Raw genomic sequence first — 18,783 nt, 5'->3', positions numbered from 1 at the left:
TAAACGATTACAAAAACCGTCATAAATAAAACGATTACAAAAACCGTCATAAATAAAACGATTACAAAAACCGTCATAAAACTTATTAGTTTGTATAAATAACTCAATTCTAACACGCTCGTGTAGAAATAAATGATTACAAAAATCATTATAAGGCTTATTAGTTTATATAAAATAAACTTATTTTTAACACTCATTTTTTAAACCATATTATATAAATAATATGATCATTTCTAACGTTTACAAAAAACGTATTGCTTATAAAAATAAAGCCGGTCTAACGCACACGTTAGAGGAATTAACGTTTACAAAAAACGTATGGTTTACACTATTAAACCCCATCTAACACAAAGTTAGAAAAATTAACGATTTTCAAAATCGTTTTGAAAACCAAACGTTTGAACCAAAACTGTTCGTTTTGTACCACGGTATAGGATTTAAAACTGTATCTCAATCTCAATAAATCCAAACACAACAAGTTGTACTACTAACATATTTCCCAAAAAAAATATTATAAGATCATAATCTCTAAAAAATATTTTTTTTATTATAAATTATTTCGTGAACCCAAAATCCTTATAAATAAGGTTTTAAGATTGTAGCCACAATCTCACGAAATCTGTTTTAAGTTTGTAGGACATGGGTCACAATTTTATAATAAAAAATATATAAATAAATATAAAATTGTAAAGATACTCTCTTTACATATTATTTGGGAAATTGTAGTACCCGTACCGTGTACAAATCCATACAAAATTAAATACGAAATATAACATATTTAAATAATTCCATTCAAATCGTTGTCTTTGACAAGAGCTTGAGAAGCGTCTTCTTGTATAATTTCTGCCACGAGAACTTGAACCGCGTCTCCTTGTGAGATCCTTCTTGGCTGCAAAGATGAACAAACTGATGTTGACGGTTGTGGCTGAGGCACGTGTTCAACACGCTTCCCTTAAAACAGATTTCGCGCCTCTACTAAAGATGACGCGTCTGTTTCCCAGGGTACAACAGCCGAAGCAGTTTGTACTGCCGGAGAAGGCCACACGCCCGAGGTTACACTGGATAAAAACATAGTGTTAGACCTTTTGGAAACTAAAAAATAGAAAAGTAGTTGAATCATGTAGAGAAACTTATCTCTATATGTTCCCAACATATGGGTCATAAAATACTACTTCTCCAAAAACTCTTCATGCATATATATTATGTCTTCTACTTGTATTCTTACTCTTGTAGTTTTATATCTACAACTAATCAAGTTAGGCACATAGCCTACTACTAATACAAAAGACATGGGTAGAGACATGTCTCACTTAATTAGAAATTTATTAGAGACATAAACTCTAATAAACACTAATAAATTGACATAAAAACTCTACTTAAGAGTTTATGTTACATATGAAGAGTCTAGTACTTAATTAGAGATTTATTAGAGACATAAACTCTAATAAACACTAATAAATTGATATAAAACTCTTCTTAAGAGTTTATGTTCCATATAATAATCTAGTAAATAATTATAATTTCATTAAATTATAATCTCACTAAATTAATATCCATTCATAATATCTAAATTTCCAACACCTCTTTCAAGTTTCATATGTCGTGTTTGACTGCATGTTTGAGATCTATAATCGTGTGTTTTTCTTTTGTTACTTTTTTTTAGTCAAAATGGCTTTTTGGTGATTTTCTGATGGTATAGAACTATGAAAGCAGGCAACTTGTTTTGTGATCTTATTGCTTTTCTGAATTACAAAGGGAACGACTAAAACATTAAATATTGGGGAATAACATTTGGTGTTCAAAAAATAATTTCCGTAGCTAAAGTTGCCTGCTTTCATACAAGTCCCCTATAAGATCAGAAAACAAGTTGCCTGCTTTCATACAAGTCCCGTCGCGAATTTACTTGCTACGAACTTTAGCTACGGAAATTATTTTTGCGACGAATTTAGCTACAAAAAATGTCGTCAGTATTTTAGCCACGAATTTGCTATGAAGAAGGTTGCTACGAAATTTCGCTATGGTTTTTTAGCTACGGATGTTTTTAGCTATGGAAACTTTTAGCTACGGTTGTTTTTAGCTACGGATACTAGTAGCTACGGAACATTTTAGCTACTAATACTTTTAGCTATGGTTATTTTTTAGCTACGGAACTTTGCTACCATTTTTTGCTACGGATTATTAGCTACGAAGTCTTTTTGCTGTGGATTTAAGCTACGATTTTTTAGTTACGGAACTTTGCTTCCATTTTTATATTAAAATATATCCAAATTCACATAAAGATTTACAATCACAAATCCTGAGTTTCTACAATTTGATAAAAATTATAAGATATATACAACGCAATAAAATATCATAAAATTCTACAATTATTCGCATAAAACTTCTATAACCAAATGAAGAAAACAACACTACTTCATCCCATCAAGAACACAACTTCTTATGAATGCAACATAGAATATAATGTTTATAAATAGCACGACTTTCTCTTGATCTTCATCATTTCAAGAACCTTCATTGCCATCTTTTCTAATCAAATGCTTCAAAGCACATGCATTTTAGAGATTCGAACCTGGGCAAAGACATAATTTAATTTTATTAGTGTAATATAGGGGAATAACATTTGGTGTTCAAAAAAATGCTTCGAAGCAAATTATATGTCCAAGCATATATCCTTTGGCTCACAATAACTAATTTGTTTAGTTGTGAGCCTGCGAAGCATTAAGAACCATCCAAAATCTCAAAGTGAACCGTATCCTGAACCAACGCCTGGTGTTGTGCCAATTGAGCTCCTAGTAGACTTCCCAATCTTATCGTCTCCTCCACCTCCATGTTTTGTTTCTCAAGAACCTGGCTTCCGGATGCCCTGTGACCTACCGGTTGACTCCCCACTGTGACCGATGTCTTCTCACACCCACCTTCCCCTATCATATTCTGCTTACATGTGGACAAATCCACCGCTTCAGAACAGTTATCGTAACTAATAACATATCCACATTCATTTAATTCACTCTGGGCCTTAGCTTTTTTCCCCACCTTGGTCTTTTCTATGCTACTAGAGTAAGCCGGATTGGGCAGGCCCAAATCACCACTCCCTTGCTTTTTTACGTTTATTTATATGTTGCATTATCTCTTCATTTTCGCTGGACCCACACCAACCTTTTTCAAAGTCAAAATTAGTTCCAGAAATAAATACATCATCATTAATACCTTCCTTAACCATTCCACTATTTTTGGAAGTTCCCACCGTATCATTCAATGTAATCCCGTAATTATCGGTAACCGATTTTTCCAGCGCCGACCGGTTTGTCTCATCTTCTCCGGCCACCGTCTCCGATATGTCATCCCCTTCTGTCTCGAGATCAGTCACCGTAACACCCTTATTATCGTCCCCATTTGTCTCTTTGTTTTACGGTACCGCCTCCTCCTCCATATCATCATCTTTCCTTCCCTGGTTTGCATCGTTAACCCCCTGTTCTACCTTTTCTCGAGTATCTTCAATCAATTCGGGCACCCAGTCACCCTTTTCTTCCGTGACCCATACTCTAAATCTTCTACCACGCCACTGTAAAATAACCTCTTCCGATACCCGGCGACCCACTGTGATCATCACCCCAATGTAATCATAGGATAAATCACTATCATTTTCGACCTAGGAGCTTTAAATACCACTTTCCCAACTGCACCACCCACCAGTGTAATGACTTCATCATTTAATAATTGTATGGGAATGCCTTGTACCTTTAGCCATGCCAACCTTTCATAAAACAATGTCTGACCCTCCCAAAGTGACACCGACGAGAACCTTCCTAGCACCTCCTTTGCCGCTTGTAAAACTATCTCTGCTGCCTCCTTGCTCTCGAAAGTTATCATCACCGAGAGTCCCCCCAGGTACTGAACTTTTCCTTCAAACTGGGAGATATCATTCAGTATTAACTTGATGTTCTTGAGCGCATCTGGATCAATCATCCTTGCAATCAGAGCTCTCCCATGTAGTCTTTTGAACACGTTAATTCTATCTGCTACTCGAATCACACAACCACTGTTGTTATCCTCCCTCCTTCCAGTTAGCGTTTCCTTGAACGACCGGCCTCCAACATTAAACATGTTATTAGTGTTCCTCCCTTGATAACCTCCTCTGTTTTCCTTCCTATCAGAAACCTCCTTCTTCTTTGTCTCCTTCGGGTTCTGTCCAATCTCACCATCTTCTAAAGAAAATAATGCCACATTAACCTTCAAACGGAAGTCCCCCATACGTATGCTGCTCAGATTCTTCACCATTTCCAACCTGTCTTTCACGTCCAACATTGAGACAAAACCAAACCTGTTACCCTCCTTATCCCTCTTCCATGCAATGTATAGATCGTAAATTTCGCCATGTTCTTGAACATACTCTGATAGATCAAATCCACTGCATCTGTCTGGTAAGTTTGTAACGAAGAATTTTGTGATCCGACCTTGGTGTTTCTCCGGTATAGGCACCCTCCGGCGAGACATGACTATTAAACTCTTTTATATAACCTATTAAATTAATCAAGTATCTATTTTTTTTTTCTTAAATGATTTTTTTTCAATCAATCCAATATTTATTTATTTTTGTGATTTTAATTTTCCGACCAACTCTATATATATTTTTAGCAATAATTCTTTGTATATAATAAAAACTCCCATTATCATTTTACTGATTTTTAATATTTGAATAATATTTGAAAAATGGAATCTCTAACTAATCATAATCCTTTGTTGTCTAATATTCTCCCCCAAGCAAAGGCTGGGAACGACGTGTAGCTTGGATCGTAAATATGCAAATCTATAAGTGGGTAGAGGCTTTGTAAAGATGTTCACAATTTGGTCTTCTGTGGATATGAATTGGACCTTTAATATTCCTTGTGCGACTTGTACAACATGAAAATCAACTTCATCATGCTTTGTTCTAGCATAGAATACATGATTCTTGAATAGATATGGAGCACCAAGGTTATCACACCACAGAGTTGGAGCAGAAGTTGTGTCTGGTCCAAGTTCTTTTAAGAGAGCCCTTAACCATGTAAGTTTAGCCAGCGTATCAACCAAGGCTTTGAATATGGCGATCCAGGAGGCAAGGTTAAAACCCATGTATATGGCGAATCTCTCCGTGGATCAACGGTCGTCTAGACAGCCACCCCAATCAGCATCCGAGAAGGCCCGTAGTGTCGAGCGCCCCTGCCAGTGAGCATCAGTAATGGCTTATAGATGAGAACTAGCTTCATGTCAAATGAGCAAACAATGATCTAGTGTCCCTTTGAGATATCGAGGAATATGTTCGGCAACTGACCAATGGTTCTCGATCGAGGTATGCAGATATTGGAAGACTTTGTTGACTGCGAATGTAATATCTGGTCAGGAAAAAGTGATATATTGAAAAGCCCCCCACTAACAAAAGATATTTGACAAGGTCGGGTAAGAGCAGGCTAACCTAGAGATATAATTGTTGTGACGAGCTCATTGGAGATAAAGTGGTTTGCATTTAGTAAAGGCAATGCGATCAAGAATATCTGAAATGTATTTCTTTTGTGATAACAGAATATTATTGCGTTGAGGCACCGGTTCAAGTCCGAGAAACTAGTCAAGTGAGCCAGGATATTTTACAGCAAAAGCATGACTAAGTAGTTGTATAACAAGGTTGACAACAAGTGTGTTATTTCTGGTAATAATGATGTCATCAACGTATACCAGAACGTATAGAATTGTGTTATTCCGTTTGTAAGTGAATAGAGAAGGATCCATCTTGTAACCTTGAAATCCAAGTTTGTGTAGAGCCTCAGAGAGGTGATGAAACCAAGTGTGTGGTGCTTGTTTTAGACCATAAAAGGCTTTGTGCAAAGAGACATATATGATTAGCATGTTTCGGATCAGTAAAACCTTGTGTTTGTCGAATGTCAACAGTTTCGTTGAGATTTCTATGAAGTAATTACTCTAAAGTAATTATACAATTACACTAGTTATATAATTACTCTAGAGTAATTATATAGCATTATAACTACTCTAGATATAAATTATTGTTATTTACATATATGCCACCGTACTTATTTTTCACTTTAGTTTATTTGTATTTGAACTTTACACTTTATAATCTTTATTATAATAAATTATTCCAAAAGGTCATGTGTCACTACCAGAATCACTCTCTCATATATATCTTTTACACTAATTTCAATTTAAATATTAATTTTTAATTACTATAATATGAAAATATACGTGTTAAATCTTACAATTTGATTCAAATTTTATTAAACCCCACAATATGAACAATCTACAAATCTTATCTCACTTGTTATCGTACTCATAATTAAATGATTCAAGTTAATGCCACATAGGGGTGAGCATGGTCCATTAACTGACCCGACTCGGTGACAACCGGACCGACCCGAAAACCGAAATTGGTAATAAAACAGAATCGAAGACTGACCCTAAATTATGAATCGGGTATCGGTTCCATAAGGCGTCGGCTAATTCGGTTTCCATTCAAAGACCAAACCTGGAAATCAAAACACCAAATTCAATCCAAATTGCTTCATTTTCATTCCAGATGTTATCTTTATAATAATATCAATTTCATGTACCTGTATCATTGTTGATTGTATCATTTAGAGTCTCCATTCGAGAACCCAAGTCTCTCTACCAGTAGATGTTTTCTAAAATAGTTTTAAAAGATATATTAAAATATATGATTTAATTAGCACCGCTATTTTAATCTATTAAAATAAAACCATGGGTTGTAAAAGATGTTATGTAATAAACCGGAGGGCTTACACCGGTGTAATATGTTAGGTTTTATACAACGGTGTTTTACAAAGAGTTTTATACGGATGGCTAGCTCTTGGTTAAGGACTTAAGGTTCGCTCTAGATCAGGCTATGTATCGTGATGCTAATCAGGTGTGCAAGTGGATCCCTTGGCTTCCCATTAAGATCTACTTCTTCATTTGGAGATTGGTTCAAGGCACAGTTTCGGTCATATCTGAGCTGGCAAAGAGAGGTATCACGCTAGTTTCGGATCATTGTGGTTGGTGTGTGGCCGTTTGTGAGACTGTCCAACATGTTTTTCTGCTCTTTCTGGAAGCTAAATCTATTAATTGGAGGCTAGTTTCTTGCTGGTGTGGGTTCGATCTCACAGGCTGGGATTCTTTTTCTGACCTGTTTGGCACTGCTAGGGAGCTGGTTTCGCATAAGGGTAAAATTTTCTTCTTGGCTATTATATACACCTCTTGCTGGTTTATTTGGATGGCGAGAAACTTTAGAACATTGTACAATCACAGAAGACAAGTGGAGCAGATTCGGGAAGAGATTGTGTCCACTCTTTTCAGCTGGTTGGCAAACAGGTCACAACATTTGGATCTCGGTTGGGAGGACTGGGTCTATAATCCCATATTGCATGTGTTTAGTTCTGTTTCTTTGTTTTGCTTTGTTTTGCTTTGTTCCCTTTTTTATTTCCTGCTCCTGTATGCTCTGCCTTCAAAAAAAAAAAAAAAAAAAAATGCATTTTCTAAAATGCTGACCTAAATATGTAAACATGTTGGAGCGAAAGATTCTTCTAGTCCAAACTTTATGATTCTATTCATGTCACCACGTTTCTAGTTCAAACTGACATCTTTTCGATGCTGCCGAGGTAAATCTATATCAGTGTGAAAGCAATATATGAGCATGTGCAACATTACATATGTGATCTTTTTAATTAATATAAATACAGCTATCAAGATATTGTGTACATCACAAAACGTTGAATATATCTATACTAAATTATCTCCATGTCATGGAATCTGGAATTGGATCTAAATTATTATAGACAGCCATGTGAATTCCTCTTGAGCTTCCGTTGACCAATCATAAGGGCATGCGGGGCACCCGCGGTAACTCCCTTCGGGGACCATAGTTGCCGCGCGGTATGGTGCTGCCAACCAAAGAGGGGAGGTAGAGAGAGGGAGGAAAACGGTGGGAGGCTACCGAAGAGAGGGGGAGGAGAGAGGGATGAGTGACCAATCAAAAGTTTTCCTTTTTTTTTTTTTTTTTTTTAATAAAAAACCAAGTCACCTAAGAGGGGAGTGCCGCCATCAATTTAGGGTGTTAGGGGAGTTTAAGAGGGGAGTTGACGTGGCACACGAGGATTGGTTTGGTGTAAGAGAGGGGACTCAACTCTTAGGTAAGCACCCCTTACACCCTAATATGGATCAGTGTCAACTATTTTCATGGAAATTTTTCATCTTAGTATATTTATTTACATTTCTCCATCTCCACTAACACGTGTTCTTTTCATCATCATCATCCTACATAAAAAAGTGCATCCTACATTAGAAATCTTTAAATAATCAATTAATGTAATACGTAATTTTATTTCAATTATTTATAGAGTTTTGAATCATATAATTTAAATTGTTCAACTCTAACTAACTTACTAAAATGATAAACGAAGATCGAGAACTTAAAAAAAAGGAAGAAAGCAATGCATGAGGGTGTGCTAGGAGTTCACATGAGATGTTTGGGCAAACAAGAGAATTATATTTATTGTTGTATTTCGGAAACAATACTTAACATTTACCCCGTTAATTTTACTCAACTTCTGTTTATTTAAATAAGAGTAAATTATAAGTTTTTGTTCTTTATGTTTACGTCAAATTAAAGGCGTTGTCCTTTAGGGCAAACGTTGACAAGTTTTGTACTTAATATTCCAAAATCTTGGCTATTTTGTCCTTTAGACCAAACCCAGTTATTTTTTTCGGTTAAATCAATGTATTTTTGTAATGAGTAAATTACAAGTTTTGTCCATTATGTTTGTACCAAATTGCAAGCGGTGTCCTTTATCTTTAAAATTAATGACTTTTGTACTTAATGTTTGAAAATCTTACATGTTATGTCCTTTAGGCCTATCCTAGTTATTTTTTTTGGTTAAATCCTGGTCATTTTCCTTGCACATGAGGGCATTTTTGTCTGTTCACCTCCACATCGACTAATTATGTAAATAACATAAATATCTAACCTTTTAAATAACAAAAATAGTTCCAATTTAATAAAACACTAAGAATATCCGGATCAAATAGAGATAGAGTCACATCTGAAAACCTAGCCTTCTTAAGACCGTGTAACAAATCAGATCCGAAACCCTCCCTAACTCATCATCGAGGTAAAACCTAGCACATCACCCATACACAAACATTGGTAGGGCACGAGTTCCGCCGGTGATTGTTGGATTCTGGAAGCCAGGAACAGAGAATGGCACAATTCTAGGGCACGCGTTCCGCATGCAACCCCTTGGTTGACAGTACACTCCGATCACCGATAATGGCGCAATTCTGGAAGTAAGAAACAGAGAAGCCCTGGCTGCTAGACGACGAAGAAGCTTTAGAGCACAGTTCAACCGTGATTGTTGGACTGTTGTCGACTGAAAGGTTTCTATCTCTCAATCTCTCTCTCTTTGTAATGGTAGCGTGGTCGTTCCTGTTAGATGGTGGTTTTGCAATGGTAGCATGGTGGTTTGGTGACAGTGGTGGATGTTGGTGGTGGTGGCGATGGAGGTTTTATGGTGATGTCAATAGTGGTGCTTGTTAGTGGCAGTGGAGGTTTGGTGGTGAGTTGTTGGTGGAGGCGGTGGAAGGTTAGTCGGGAGGTTAAGCGTGGTGGTTGGCGGTGGCTGTCGGTGATGGTGTAGAGAGAGAGGGGGTAGAGAGTGAGAGGTGTGAAGAGAGAAAGGAGTATCTGTTTGGCGGCGTTTGTTGGAGAGGGGGAGAGAAGAGAGGGAGAGAATTATTTAATTAGGTTTTTTTATTTATATCTTTTTATTTTATTTTATTTTATTTTTTTACAAATTTTGACCCTTGATATAAGTCATTTAATCAATAGTCTCTAGAGAGGTAAAATGACAAGAATACCCTCATGTGCAAAGCACATGACCATATTTAACAAAAAAAATCTGACTGAATTGGGGGTAAAGGACATAATGTGCAGGATTTTGAAACGTTAAGGACAAAACTCGCCAAATTTAAAGGTAAAAGACACCTCTTGCAATTTTGTACAAACATAAAAGACAAAACTTGTAATTTACTTTTTTGTAATTATAGAAGGCAGATGATGGTACTATTGTAATTTTATCCATTTAACTAAAAACAAAAAATGATCAAAACATTATACCCTCTGTCTCTCTCTCTTATTTCTCTCTCTTCACTCTTTCAACTCTCACTCTCTCTCTTAGACTTTACCCACCACCATCACTAGTGGTCGAAGAAGATCTACAACAATATTCACGAATGGTTTGCCGGAAAACTCAAGAACATTATCGAGACTTTACTTCTTCACCGGGAAATTCACGATTATTACTGGAAATATACCATTTCGCCGGAAAAGAATTACCGAAACGACTGAGACTAAAACAAAGTACATCGGACATGAAATTATTTACCAGCACAACCACCCGTTCACCTCCACCCACCATCCAATGCTTTCGCAACCAAATTACTCGCTGCCGCAATCAAACATCCAGCATCGTCGAAACCAAATCACCGACCGCTGCCGCAACTAACCCACCACCACAACCATCCCTTCACCTCCACCCACTACCCAACGCCTCCGAAACCAAATCACTCATCGTCGTCGTGCTAATCCACCACCGCATCCACCCCCTCACCTTCACCCACTACCAGCACCGTCGAAACCAAACCACCAAATCACCCACCGCCGCCCCTAACCCACCACCACAACCACCCTTCACTGTCGTCGTCCCTTCAGATTATGTTGGAGAGAGAGAAGAGAGCGAGAAAGGGGGAGAGGGGGAGAAGAGAAAGATGGGGGACCTTCAGTTGTGAGAGAAAGACATTATATTTGTTTGATTTTTCAATTTATTACAAACCAGTCGCTAAACATAAGTTATTTTACACAATTGTCCCTGAAGAGATGCATTGACAACAATACCCTCATGTGCAAGGCACATGACAAGATTTAACTAAAAAATCTAACTGGGTTTAGCCTAAAGGACATAACGTGCAAGATTTTGAAACATTAAGTACAGAACTTGTCAACTTTTGCGCTAAAAGATAGCGCCTGCAATTTGATGTAAACATAAAAGACAAAACGTGTAATTTACTCTTTAAATCTTAATTACACTTTTGCCTCTTTACTTTAAAATAACCACCCCACAATTTTTAAACTACAATAACTTTTTTAAACGATTATACATTTTTTAAAACGATACACCATAAAACAAATATTATATATATATATTTAATTTGAATATAATATTTTTATAGATTTTTTTAGTTTTGAAAAACAATGATATGTTACATGATTAATAGTAGGGGTGAGCAATAACTGAATCACAAACCGAATCCTAATCAAAAACAGAAAATCGAACCAAAGTTAACTAAAAATCTATTTAACCAAAAACATAATTAACCAAACATCTGTTATTGGGTCTTATAGTACTCTCGGTTAACCGAAATGGGCTTGGACCGGGTATTGGTAATCCCATGCCCGTACCCGGTTGTAATTCTTTGTCCCATACCCGGCCCGTTACCCGTCGGGTATTTGTCGGGTAATTACCCATCGAGTATCGGGCATACCTGTTAATTTCATAAAAATACCCGTTGAGACAAATGTGCAATTTTTACTTTGATTTTTATATAATTTACTATTTTAATGACTATAACAAGTGAAAATATGATTAATAACTTACATATCATATTCAGACCACATATACTAAACTAAATCAAAACGATTAGTTAATTAGGTAATTGTATTAGGATCACCTAATTGCATAAATATCGACATAATAAAGGGTGATAGTTTCCTTATCCAATATATATGCTCAAAAATAAGTTATATGTTCACTTAATACTTTCCAAATACATATCCACATATGACTATAGAGAAGGTAATAAATACATGTATTAAGTTTATATATATTGAAATCTATAATACGTCACTTTCGGGTATTCTCTCCCTTCAACTCTAATAACCACAGTTCATTTTCTTTTCTTTTCTTATAATGTCTTGTTATTGATATCATTCACTTCTATACATCCCCAGTTTCTTGCCTTCATTCAATTGTTCATCATTAATATAAGTCCAATTTAGATATGTTAAGCCCACACCCAATTTTTAAGAGCTGAAACCAAACCCTAATTTGTTAAATAATATTTCAGCCGCACATAACACTTTCTAAACCTCCATATCTTCGACAAACACAACCCAACCCAACACAAAACATAAAATGTCAATAATCTAAAAAGAAACCAACTTTGAAAGATAAATTAAAATTTTACACCCATCATCACCAGATTACTTATTTATGAAGCTCTCAGATGAGGCTACCTCAACATCATCATCATCATCGAGACAACAATAAAAACAAATCAAGCCAAAAAAGTTTATGGTTTACACCCATCAACATCGGAGCACCGATGCTAGTACCTCTCAGACGCACAATACGCGCATCATCATTGAAGAAATTTACAGAGATGGAAGGCACCGCACATTTCCGCCGAAAATAGCAGGGCAAGACCCCCTTTCTATGTTTATCTGTAAAGAAACCCCCATCGACCTTTCTCTGTTTCTCTCTCTACAAATGAAACCGTCGTAGCTGACAAACCCTGTTCATCAACATTGCCGGAGGACCATATCCAACGACATCGAAGTTTCTTAAAACGATTACCAGTAAACTAATGTTCAATCGATATGTCTAGTTATACGATTGAAGGCGAGGGAATTACATTTTAGAGAGAGAGAAAGAACAGAGAATGTAGAGAGAAGGCTGAGAGTTTTGACTGAGAAAGAGAGAGAAGCCACTCTTTAAAGTAATGGTTGGTGAGGTGTAAAAGAAAAACTGTCTTGAATTGCAAAACAGCCCACCATTTCATGAAACCAGATCACAATTTATACAAAACCACCGTGCAAACATAACAACACAAAGTACACAAAACAATGCTGAGAAATGTTACTAATTAGAGTATTATATAATTTCCTTGTTCATTGGGCTTGGAAACCATAAGTCAAGTACCGTGGATTCCACAGACAATGAGGGTGTCATACTACGCCTCTTAATTTGTCGAGATGAAACATACAACAAAAGAACTTGTGGATGTATATGTTGTCTACAAGGTATGAATTATCTTTCTTCCATGTTATCTTCATATTTATATGGACTTAGCAACATTTATATGCATTAATCTTAAAATTGAAATGTTTGCTTTTCAGGGTGCATTTGCAGAACGATATGTTATTAGTCAAGCATATTGTAGACAAAAAAAATTGATCCTAGAAAATTAATTAGAGTATAGACACATATTTGTAAATGTAAATATTTTGTATATATAAATGTAAATTATTTTGTATATACAAATGTATATTTAAAAAATTTGGTTGTTGCATATATATAATTGATTGGTTATTGGTAAAATTTGATAATATTTTATTTTGAAAAGCTACACATCTTTTAAACCGGTGGTATAATATTTTATTTTATCTTTTTAATTAATGAACAGTTTTACCGGTTGGTATACCGATATCTTTAGATATGTTAGAATTAGTAATATTACTAATTATAACGGTCGGTGACCTTTATATTTAGAATTTCAACAATGGTAAGAGTATTTTTTATTACGGTCATGGAACCTGTTTAAATATATCCTTATTTTAAACAAAGTGGTTTGAATACCAGTACTACTAACCGATAAAAATGTTAAGTACTGCTATAAAATGATCCTTTTTGTACTAGTGTCAAGACGTAGGCAAACCCATTACCACCATCGATCAAGACCTGGGCAAACCACGACCAGCCTCACCTATGTAAACTCACCTATGTAAACTGACTCCATCACCATGTAAATCGACTCCACCGCACCACCGCACCACCACCACGTGAATCGAAGCCCAAATCATATGCCGCTTCAATCGAAGCCTTATTCTGACAAATTAGCCATTAGGTAGGCTAGTGATGAACAGGACTATGACAAATTGAGTCACACAATCTCGCAATGCGTAACTAGAATTATGGCTCGATCGTGAGGTTGAAAAGCATCATTGGATCGACGATTTCACCGAAGTTAAAGAACAATGCTGGTCAAATGTGGCAATCGTGTGCATGCTGCTCGAGGGGGAGGGGTGGAGGCAATGTTATTAGCGTTATATTATACATATACATAATTAAAAAATGGAAATGACCTAAATTATTTTAAGTAGGTTATTTCATCGCGCGTTGCAGCGATACATTATCGCGAGCATTGGATCGGTATCAGTTTGGTTCATTATTGTATTGATACGATATATGCATTTCATACAGAAAGCAACACGTGTTTTATATTAACCGAAAACCATAAAAACAAACACATGTACCAATACCGATGGTGTTCGAACGATATCGATTGATTCAGATTACGAAAGTATTGGTATATCGATATTTATTTATCGTCACATACAGAGTTGCCTTAATGAAAAATTATCAAAACCATAAACCATAAAAATGAATACAGGTCATACCGATGTCGATATGTACACGGTGTTAGCTTATCGAAAGCAAAACAATAAAAATATATACCAATACTGAAATCAATTTTGTTCGTCCAGTTGTAGCTCCATTCACTACGGTAGCGGCATAATATTCGTTATCCGACAAGAAACCATAAAAATGAATACATGTACCGGTAACGATGTTGCTCGGCTCGGTTAGTTACGTTATGATAACGCTATGGTGCGTTACAAATGTTGTTCAATCGTTTCGGTTCGTTTGGTATGTTAACGACCCAATGGCCGTTATCAATAATTTTTTTATCGTGATGTTCACAAAAAATAAACACAAAACGCAAGTTATTAGAAAAAAAAATAAATGATGAATAAAATATTCTAAAAAAGTAAATAAGTACATCACAATAACAAACTACAATTCATCGACGGTTCTGGTTTGTTTGGTTTGATACAACCGTGGCACGGTATCCATTTGTATTGCAATATTGTAAAAAAATATAATTGTAGATTTAAATTTTTAAAAATTAAGGAAGCAAGTTATTACAAAAATATTAAATTGAATGATGAATGAAATATTAAAAAATGCTAGAAAATAGATATAAACAATAAATAAACAATTTAAAATATTAAAATAAAATACAAGAACACTATTCATGATGAATTTCAATTCATATGTATAATGTATAATGTATAATATAATATAATTGATAATTTTAATTTTTTAATATAAGGGTTTATTGGTCATTTCACACCAACGTAATTGAGAAATATAATGCCCATCTAAATGTAAGAGCGTTCGCATTGATTCTCCTAAAAATATGTGAGTAGGTTACTTATATATATCGGAATGGTTGTTAGTTATTTTGGAGTTGTTGTGAATGGGGCAGAGAGAAAATATATTAAAATGTTACCGTTCATCTGTAAATGTATGAGAAACATTGTTTAGCCCTTATAATTTCTTTTTAATATTTTTAGAAGTGGTTGTGACTTATGAGTAGGAGAGAAAGCAAATATAATGATAAAGATATAAAAAAATATTATTTAATTAAAAAAAGACATTGTCATTCTTTTTTGTGTAATTATTTAGATATAAATAACACATTGAATGTGAATGCTCTAGCCCCGTCTCTTTAACATACCTACATAAATGCACGAGTGGCAGCCTCACCGTCTGTCATGAAAATTGACTAATTTGTATATTATATATTATCATCTTACGTGATTCAGATGATGATATATAATATAATCAAGTTGATTTTAGAATCTTACATATTGTCAATGAAATTATATTATAATAAGGAATAATACTAGCTGGACAACGTTTGTTGAGATAGTGCAAGTTAATTAAAAATATCATGCGACGTCATCTTATTAGTCATTCTATTGTTACGTATGTATACTTCCTATATATAAATAGGCCAGTTTCAAATCACATTCGACATCGATCTCTTCCTCCAATGGCAAAACCTCCGTCCTTAACAGACATGTGCAAGCCAGTATTTTCAAATCATAGTAAAGACCCATCTCTTGATCTAAATGCTAAACCTGCGTCCATATCAGACATGTACAAGAAAGTGCTTTCAGATTATAGTACACATGGATCTCTTGATCTACCTGCTCAAACTCCGTCCTACTCAGACTTCATCCCTAAAAAACCATTATCCTTCGAATATCCGATAGATCCTGAGGAATCAGTATCCTTCGAAGATCCTGAAAAGCCGCCCTCCTTTGATCGTGTGAATCCGGGAGCACATAAGTCTGATGTTAGGTCAGGTCAAGCCGGAGACCACAAGAAGGCATTGTCAATCGGAGAAGTAATTCGTCGTGCCGAAGAATGATTTGTGCATCTTTTTCAATTTCATTGTTTTAATCTTCATTCAGTAGTCTTTGTATCTGCCTCTTTCAAGTTTCATATGTTGTGTTTGACTGCATGTTTGAGATCTATAATCGTGTGTTTTTCTTTTGTTACTTTTTTTTAGTCAAAATGGCTTTTTGGTGATTTTCTGATGGTATAGAACTATGAAAGCAGGCAACTTGTTTTGTGATCTTATTGCTTTTCTGAATTACAAAGGGAACGACTAAAACATTAAATATTGGGGAATAACATTTGGTGTTCAAAAAATAATTTCCGTAGCTAAAGTTGCCTGCTTTCATACAAGTCCCCTATAAGATCAGAAAACAAGTTGCCTGCTTTCATACAAGTCCCGTCGCGAATTTACTTGCTACGAACTTTAGCTACGGAAATTATTTTTGCGACGAATTTAGCTACAAAAAATGTCGTCAGTATTTTAGCCACGAATTTGCTATGAAGAAGGTTGCTACGAAATTTCGCTATGGTTTTTTAGCTACGGATGTTTTTAGCTATGGAAACTTTTAGCTACGGTTGTTTTTAGCTACGGATACTAGTAGCTACGGAACATTTTAGCTACTAATACTTTTAGCTATGGTTATTTTTTAGCTACGGAACTTTGCTACCATTTTTTGCTACGGATTATTAGCTACGAAGTCTTTTTGCTATGGATTTAAGCTACGATTTTTTAGTTACGGAACTTTGCTTCCATTTTTATATTAAAATATATCCAAATTCACATAAAGATTTACAATCACAAATCCTGAGTTTCTACAATTTGATAAAAATTATAAGATATATACAACGCAATAAAATATCATAAAATTCTACAATTATTCGCATAAAACTTCTATATCCAAATGAAGAAAACAACACTACTTCATCCCATCAAGAACACAACTTCTTATGAATGCAACATAGAATATAATGTTTATAAATAGCACGACTTTCTCTTGATCTTCATCATTTCAAGAACCTTCATTGCCATCTTTTCTAATCAAATGCTTCAAAGCACATGCATTTTAGAGATTCGAACCTGGGCAAAGACATAATTTAATTTTATTAGTGTAATATAGGGGAATAAAATTTGGTGTTCAAAAAAATGCTTCGAAGCAAATTATATGTCCAAGCATATATCCTTTGGCTCACAATAACTAATTTGTTTAGTTGTGAGCCTGCGAAGCATTAAGAACCATCCAAAATCTCAAAACCATCTTGTACAAATGGTTGAGAACCAAAACACGAGAGTATAAAAAATATATATTTAAATGGGATTCGTACTTAAATAATGCAAAGTGCACCTGGGACTTAAAAAGACATATTAGTGGTAATGATGATTAATTATGAAGAGAGATTAAAAAATGAAATGATCGCATACCCCGTGACGCCGTAGTTTGAATGAGAAATTAGTTTGGGGGATGAATTAAGAAAATAAGTGTATTTTGGAAGAAAGAAACTTGAAAGATCGGATAATAGAAATAGTTCTCTTTTCTCTTTTTAGTTATCTCTAATAAACTCCATAAACAATCAATCCCATATACATGAACCCTGTCATATTTCATATACAATTAATTAATAACTTAGATTAAGAAATAAAATATAAAGAACATACCAAAGATTCAAAGAAGTCAAACCTTTATCCATCCATGGAGATGTGTGGATTCTACCTGCATGATAGAAAACTTTCATTCACACTGACCATGGGATTTGTTGGGATTACAGGGCGGGAATTTCAATTTTTCATGGTGCCAAATTATGGGGAGAGATGCAGTTGGAAGGGAAAATTAAGCGGGGAGGGAGTGGGGTTATGGGGCGGGAATTTCAACTTTTGACTTTTTAACAACTTTGTAAATTCACTTTTAACAACTTTTGTAAATAAATTCTATAAAAATTATATAAATAATAAGTAGAAATTGTATAGAAATATATAAATTATTGTTACTTCTTAGAAACTATAGATAGTTAGTTACGTGTATTAATAGTTTAATATATAATAATTAATTAGTAATTGAGTTTTTATATATAATGGGTTAGTTCGAGTTTTAGTGACTCATACATGTTTTACTAATCTATTGAAATTTAAGAGTATTGTTAATTCTTAGTGGGACAATCGGGTATGGTCAAGAGGAAATGAGGTGTAAAAACTTTCACTAGGGGTGCAATCGAGTCATGTCGAGCCCAAGCTTGACTAGACTCAAGCTCGTTTAACATATGAGGGATCGAACTTGAACCAGGCTCGTTTATTATTTAATAGATAATTTATATTAATTATAATTATTATTTTTTATAAATTCATATATTTAATACATCTATCATAATTTACAACCAAAATTAATTTGTATAATATATATATATATATATATATATTAAATAGAAATAGGTTCGTTTAGACTCACGAGCCGGCTCAAGTTCGATAAGTGAAACTTGGGCTCAGGGTCATTTACTAAAGAAACTT

At 34.9% G+C, this 18,783-nt stretch overlaps 1 long non-coding RNA gene across 1 annotated transcript; it reads right to left on the bottom strand.

Annotated features, from left to right (window-relative positions):
* Window positions 1–17,143: 17,143 nt before the first annotated feature.
* On the bottom strand, window positions 17,144–18,107 carry LOC110941032. Its single transcript, XR_002593749.2, has 2 exons — window positions 17,941–18,107; window positions 17,144–17,364 (listed from the first exon to the last, which is right to left on the bottom strand). It is a non-coding gene; the product is annotated as an uncharacterized LOC110941032 (long non-coding RNA).
* Window positions 18,108–18,783: the final 676 nt, after the last annotated feature.

This window comes from Helianthus annuus, chromosome 1 (assembly GCF_002127325.2).
Source record: "Helianthus annuus cultivar XRQ/B chromosome 1, HanXRQr2.0-SUNRISE, whole genome shotgun sequence".
In the NCBI taxonomy this organism is placed as follows: domain Eukaryota; kingdom Viridiplantae; phylum Streptophyta; class Magnoliopsida; order Asterales; family Asteraceae; genus Helianthus; species Helianthus annuus.
The sequence above is the reverse complement of the archived record's forward strand: the minus strand, read 5'-3'. Positions and strand labels throughout refer to the sequence as shown.